Source organism: Manis javanica, chromosome 2 (assembly GCF_040802235.1).
Source record: "Manis javanica isolate MJ-LG chromosome 2, MJ_LKY, whole genome shotgun sequence".
NCBI lineage: Eukaryota > Metazoa > Chordata > Mammalia > Pholidota > Manidae > Manis > Manis javanica.
Window position 1 is genome coordinate 68745341 of NC_133157.1, and position 7944 is coordinate 68753284.

The 7944-nt window shown below is 38.2% G+C and overlaps 1 pseudogene; it reads left to right on the top strand.

Moving 5' to 3' along the window:
- The first annotated feature begins 536 nt into the window (after positions 1 to 536).
- LOC108404106 (high mobility group protein B1-like) lies at positions 537 to 1876 on the top strand (annotated as a pseudogene).
- Positions 1877 to 7944: the final 6068 nt, after the last annotated feature.

Sequence of the window (7944 nt, forward strand, 5' to 3'; positions counted from 1 at the left end):
AAACCCAAAGGTATATGTTAACTAATCATATTAAATCTGGTCCTTCTCAAGTCTACTACTGGGACTCCATGTGGTTATATTGTCTCCATAGGGCGCTGAAGGAAAGAATTTGGAACCATGGCCCAAACATTTCTAGAAAAAAAGACAGTAACAATGACATTAAACAAGGGTCACAAAGTCAGTCACACACAGAATCCCAGCAGGGGACAGAAACAGGTTAAGGGGACCAGACAAGGTCAGCTCCTCATAGGAGCTGGTCAGAACTCGGCTGTAATGCATGGCTATGCCATGAAGACTCTGTATCAGTGAGCAACAGGTGAATTCTCAAATGGCTCCAAAGGTACTCGCACCCTTGGATAATCCCCTCCCCTGAAATGTAGACTGGACCTAGGGACTTGCTTTTAACGGAAGAAAACAGCAAAAGCATCAGGATGGCATTTCTAAGATCAGATTATGGAAGATTCTGACTCCAGCCTGCTAGCACTCTCCAGCTCTCCTCATTTTTGTTCTGATGAAACAAATTGCCATGTGACTGCATGGCCCTATGGAGAGGCCTATACGAAAAAGTTCAAGGGAGGCCTTTACCAGGACACCCTGAGGACGTGAATCCTTCCACCGACCTTCGACAGCTGGAAGAACCTCTCCAGTTGAATCTTACCATGGTGGCAGTCCCAGCAGACAGCTCAAGTCTGGACAGGACAGCAGCTTTGCAGCACATCCTGACCACAGTTCGAGGACCAGAGGACCCAGTAAGGCTGCACCTGCATTCCTGGCCCACAGATGTGAAGGTTAGCAAATAATGCTGCTTTAAACAATAGATAGCTAAAGCAGAGTGTCACCAGATTTTCCCATTTTTCCAAAGGAGCTAGACATCCAGATTCACGTATGTGACATCTCCTAACTTTTTAAAGTTTAAAGCAACTCATTAAATACATAAATGCGTAGCCACATCTGAAGGCTAAAGGGGGTTACAAATTTCCCGTTTCCCACTGACACACCAACAAGGGAATGCCAGACATGACCAAAAGTAAATGCACATTAATAAACGTACCATAAGGAAAAAGTGCTCTATAATAAAAGTAATTTTCTTCTTTTACATATAATGTATAAAAAGACCACAGAGACGGTCTATTAAAAGGTAAGAAGTGACTACTGCAACAGCTTTTGCAGTACGTTGACCTCCAAAGTAACAGCGCCGGCAAGCAAGAGCCTGAAGGGCATAGAGCGACCCTGTGCCTCGCTGAGGAAAAATAATTAAACACGGCAAAGGGGAATCCAAGAGGCTGAGAAGCGGAACGTCATCATCTACATTCATTGCGCAAACCTGCCGGGAGGAGCAGAGAGTAAGCCCCCAATGCCTGGGTTGGCTTCTCAGAGGGTTCTCGGGAGTGCTCAGAGAGCTGAAGACTCTGCTGAAGAGGAAGGAGGATATGAAGACACGGCAAAGGCAGACCAGGCCCGTGATGGAAGAGAAACGAAAGCATGCGTCCCTCCTAAGCGGAAACAAAAGGCAATTCAAGGATCCCAGCACCCCAAGAGGCCTCCAGCCTTTTTCTTCTTTTGGTCTGAGTATCGCCCAAAAATTAAAGGAGAACATCCCACCCTATCCATTGGTGACATTGCAAAGAAACTGGGAGATGCAGAATAACGGTGGTGCAGGTGGCCAGCAGCCTCATGGCAAGAAGGCCGCTAAGCTCAAGGAAAAATATGGAAAGGATACTGCTGCATACCAAGCTGAAGGAAAGCCTGATGCCTCAAAAATGGGAGTTGCAAGGCTGAAAAAGGCAAGAAAAAGAAGGAAGATGAGGAGGAGGAGGAAGATGAAGATGGTGATTTGAGTAAGTTGGTTCTAGAGCATTTATTTTCTTGTCTATAAAGCATTTAACCCCCTTGTACACAACTCCTAAAAACTGAAATGTAAGGCTGTGTATGATTGGTTTTTAAACTGTACAGTGTCTTTTTTTGTATAGTTATTAATGCACTACTGAACACGAGATAGGCCATAGCCCTGTCCGAGTGGTACTTTCAACAGCCACTAACCTCCTTGCAGGGTGCAGGGTGGGGGTTGTTAAGTTTAAAGCAGGTTCTTGTTCGTGCACAGCACAAACTGGTTTTACATAGAGAGATTAGTTATAGATGGTAGCTTTTTTCCAGTTATCTCTGATGCAGCTTTTAAGAAATAATTGTTCTGTTAACTGAATACCACTCTGTAATTGCAAAAAAAAAAAAAAGCTGCAGCTGTTTTGTTAACATTCTGAATGCTTCTAAGTAAATACAATTTTAAAGACAGAAGTGACTATTGCAAACAGGTGTGACAATCAGTAATAAGACTAGAGGGGAGAAAAATAACTCAACAGTCCACCAGCGAGAGACCTTGAATCAAAGCTCTAATATTAAATCTGCTTAACATCTTGCTCATGTGTTTCTACAGACTGGAAATAAGCAAGCAGCACAGTAAACCCAAGGGATTTTCCTTTTTAAATTTGAAAACCTATACTATGGTTAATATGAGATGCTAACTGCTAGGAAAAAGAGGCCTATTTCTAATACTGAAATTACTCAGGGATATAAATCATATTAAAATATTTTAAGACAAAATGCTTCTATAAATCTGTGCCACAGAATTATCATAACATCATCTGCTCTATTACAGAGGGTGGCTGATCCCGTTTTACTCCTTCTCAACATGTTATCTACACTTTTAGGAGAATGAATCCCAAATATGCATTTCTACCCTGCCATATCTTGAACTACAAGGCTTTATCTCAAATTGTATTTTCTTTTGGCTACCCTATTTCTTATTCAACAATCATCTCTCTCCCAAAATTGCCCCCATACACTCCATCATAGCCATTTTCATTCAGTTACCAAATCTGATTAAAGAAATATCATTGTACAATATCTAATCTAGTTGTCTTAAATATCATTTCTTTATATTTTTATAACAGTAACAGTGGTTCCTCATCAAGTCTATTTACTATGTTATTTTCTTCCATTCCTCTCTCTTTCCAACTATTTACCCATTGTTAATTTATGCTGCATATATACACCAATACTGAGCTCCTTAAAATATTACTCAATATCAGTTAATAATGATAGTGATAGGTTTTTGCACCACATTACAAAATGCAGTCACTGAATTTTTAACTGCCTTAATGGGATGAAATGAGCTAGGAGACATTAGGAAGGAGACTATGGATGACCAAAAATTATGGATAAAAGCAACTATAATTAACTTTAATGACCTGGAAGTATATTAATAAGTTTTCAGACATGAAACCCAGTCATGGCTCACTGGGGTCAGGTCTTTTCCTTGGCAAGATTTATTCTTTAGCAATAGATTGGTTATTACAGATTACAGTAAACCTAGACCCTCCCTCTGAAATCCTGGGGAGAAGTTAGGCAAATCAAACTCTATTAGATTACATTTTACTTCAGTATTATCAGAAGACTTACATAAAACCAATATTAAAAAATAATAGGCTGCTTCCTCTCTCTGGGGGCATCTATTTTCTCTTTCAGATAATAAAATCTCTTGCGTGGGCGCATGTCTCCTGAGTCATTCTGGGTAAGGAGGGTCACGGTGAGATACCCTTTCATTGGTGCCGTGACTCGGATGAGGTTCTCCCACTGACTCTGCTCCTCCTCCGGGAATCTGAGCTGCTTTGAAACCCTCACTGCCCGATCCTCCTCCATGGGATCACCCTCCATTTCCCCGGTTGCTCGTCTTCTCACCCAACACTGGCCTTCAATTTGTTACTCCTCCAGGGCTATCAAGGCCTTCTCATGAAGAATAATGAAACCAGCTAGATGACATCACGAATCATCTCAGGATGCCCACCCTTCCCTAACTCTACAGCAACGGCCTTGCCAACCCCAGAATCTGTGCCCCCTTCCAGCAGGAAGTAGCTAGAGAATGAGATTCTACACCCAGTTCCCCAGAGGCCCAATTAAGAAAAGAAAAAGATGGGAATGAAGGCAAATTCTGGCACACTAAGACCCCCACCCCTTAAGATCCAATCCCCACAGACCAGATGGTCGTCCACTCCTTAGGACCCAATCACCAACGCAGAACACACCCTATCCCTACTCCTTAAAAACGTGCTTCCTCACCCACGAGCTGCTGCTCCCTCCCTCTGGGGCCAGATAATAAAATCTCTTGTGTGGGAAAAACATAATAATAATAATAATACTTCATAAAGTAAGTAGCCATTTTTAAACTTAACCAGTAATTAAATTTTCATATACTGAGTATTAAATTATAACACACCTTTATAATCTTCCTGCTAATGTGACTCATACTAAATACTTTATAACTTGATAAAGCTGCATATGAAAGCATCTTCTCACCACTGATATGAAACAATTCTGAAGACAAATGCCAAAATTAAATTCACCATTTTTCCATTTGAAATAATATGTGAAATAAATCACAAATATTTTGCCCCTGGGACCAATAAACTGCACTATTTGAAAGAATAAACAATCTTTTTTAATGGATTTCCTTCTGATGAATTTACCATATTTTTTCCAAATATTCAAATTAATTTTATAAACATGAGGAATAATATCAAATAGAATCTATTAGAATATAATATTTAGCAACTAGTCTTAGGCTACAATATTAAATATCTTTAACTTTTTTAGAAGTGGGAAGATGTGATGCTTTTTGGTTGCAAACTCTGTATATAAATATCATTAAAAAACTGCAAATGAGTTTATCAAAGCCAGGAAAATCATCATGAAAACAGTGAGACTGATAAATCCAGGAGATTATTCAAAGTGGTTGCACCTCCAAACTACCAATAAGTTCATTAAAAAGTCAAACTGTTAAGTTATTACCATATCACCAGGTATCTTCTGGCAATCCAACTTTGAAAAGTACCCAGAAAATAATAAAACTTATTTCTCATACCTAAAAATTACCAATCCGATTGGTAGAGCAGTGTAGTAAAATCGAACATGAATCTACTTCAGAGTGAATTCTATTGGGATTAGTGTTGGTTCTGGACTTCTGGATCCAAGTAACAGTACAATCATCTCTACCAGACTATATTATATCCTGCCATTAACAAGAAATTCTAGGCAAAATTTTTAAATGCATTTGAAGTATTAGAAAATGACCAAAAGTATATAGGAACTGAAAGAATCCATCCCTTGAAAGAAGTAAATGATGTTGAATGAGATCCACATGTGTACAGCTATTCCTCTGAGATCATCCATTCTTTCCAGAGCAAGGGCTGGAACTCCAGCAGAAAAAGGTCATCTTAATGGACTGGGGAGTCAGATGTCAAGAGTGTGGAATTGCCAGAAAAACTACAAACCAAGGAAGAAACTCCCTGAGAGAAGGGAGCTACACAGTAGGGAGTCCCAAGATCTGCATAAAATGTTCTCTCCAAATGTTTGGTTGACTCCTAACTGCATATGTTCAAGGCAAGATTCCAAACAGCACAAGGAGAAACAACATACAGAAGGATCAAAGAGGGGACTAGAGAACTGGGCAGCTGCCCACTACACTGAGTCAGAGGGTACTGGTAAGCACCTCAGTCATTCCATTGAAGCTCTCAGTTTATTTGAGAACTAAAAATCTCATTCCATGACTCAGCAATGTTCCTTAAAGGCAAACTCTAACAGGACCGCTCCAGCAAAACCTGAAAGCAAGCCTCCAGAAGACTGAGGTGATCTGCCAGTAACTAAGTACCTGCTCAAGCAACATGCACCATGCTTCAGAGGGACATGGTAGAACCCGGTCTCCTCAGTGTGTCATGCACGGCACCCAGTATACCAGCAGAGACACATGAAAATATGATTCATGGTCGAGTGGAGAGAAATCAGTAGAAACAGATCCACTGACAAAGCGAGTTTTGGAATTATCACACGAGTTAAACAAAAAAAAACCTATGATCAATGTTAAGCTACAAGAAAAGATGGATTTATGAATAAAGAGATGGGGATTTCAGAAGAGATGAGAATTATAAAAGAACCCAGTAGAAATCCTAGACCTAGGGGAGGTGGGGAGATGATATCTGAAATTTAATATTTAATTAGTTGTGAAAATATTTTTGGCAAAATTCAACACCTATTTTTGATAAAACTCTTCATAAAGAGGAATGGGTAGGTACTTCCTTATGGACACCCACACACTCCCTTTACCTCATATGATGTAGAAATAGTACAAACATTCCTAGTAGGGTTAAAAACAAGCTAAGGACTCATATGCACTATTTCCACTACTCCATAACATTTTACTGGACTATTAGCCAATGTAATTAGACATGAGAAAGAAGAAATAAAACCACCTCTATTTACAGATAACATGATAATATATCAAGAAACATGAGAATTGATGATAAAACTAACTTAAATGATAAAAGACTTAGAGAAGGAAGCAGATTAGCATGAAAAAACAATATTCTTTATATAACAAGTTAAAAAATAAAATGGAAGAGAAAACTCAATTTATAATAACAATGAAGATGAATATTGAGAAATAAACTTAGCCAATTAACTTCACAACCTTTATGAAGTAAATTATAAAAATACCCTCAAGAAATAAATGGAGGATTTTGTAAGTGGAAAACATCCCTTATTATTGGTTTTAAAATCTTAATGTCAAGACATATATTTTCTCAAAGCTAATTTATAAATTTAATCTGCTCAACAAAAATCTTTTTTCCTGGAGCTAGACAATTTGATACTACACTTCAAGTGGAAAAATTGATATACATGAGTAACTAGGAAGACAGTGAAAATGAGCTCAGTGGAAACAGTGAAAATCTAGCTCTACCTGATATTTAAACATACTGCAAAGATTCCAAAATTAAAGAATTGTGGCTACTGGGTGTGAATAGACAGGTAAACTAGTAGATTAGGGTAGAAAGCCCTGAAACAGGCCTTAAAAGTTACAGAAGTTGAGCATATGACAAAGGTGACATCTCAAATCACTAGGGAACACACACTCTTAATAGTTTTGGAACAATTTTAGAGCCATTTGGAAAAAGATAACATGAGATCTACAGGATCCATTCCTCATACCACATAGTAGAATAAGGCCAAATACATGAGAGATCTTAATTTAAAAAATGAAACTGTAAATACAAGAAGGAAAAACAAGAGAGAATTCCTCTAAAACCTGAGTGTAGGCAAAGGCTCTCCAATTATGACTCAAAATCCATAATCAATAAAATTATAGATTGGTAACCTTGACTATAAGCAAATAAAACAATTTTCCTGGGAAAAAGAAAATTAGAAAATGAAGACTTCCCACAGACTGAGAGAAAATACTTACATGTCACATTTCTGATGAAGAGCATATATCTAGAATATGCAAAAGAACTCTCAGAATTCAACAATAAGCAAACAAACAAGGCAGCTTTTTTAAATGGGCATAGAGCTGATACTACACCTCTATTACAATGTCGAGCACTGGCGAAAGTATAGAACTGGAACTATAATGATAGGAATAGAAAATGGCATAGCCAGTTTGAAAGACAGTTCAGCCATTTCTTATAATGATATAAACCTTCCACAGGATGCAGTGATCCCACCCGTAGGTCTTTACACTCCAAAATATAAATGTATGGTCACATAAAAATCTGTACATGAAACTTCTTATAGCTGCTTTATTCAAAATCATCAAAAATTGGAAGCAACTCAGATGTCCTTTACCCACTGAACAGACAAACCATGGTACATCCATATAATGGTATATTATTCAGCAAATAAAGTAACAAACTACTGATGCACACAGTAACATAAATGAATCTTAAATGAATTAAGTGAAAGAAGCTAAATACAAAAGGATATGTTGCATGATTCCATTTTTATGATATTCTGTAAAAAGCAAAACTTACAGGTTCATACAACAAATAGTGGTTGCTAGAGGTTTAATATTGGGAGAAGGATTGATTATAAAGGGGCAGCAGGGAGAATTTGAGGTTGCAG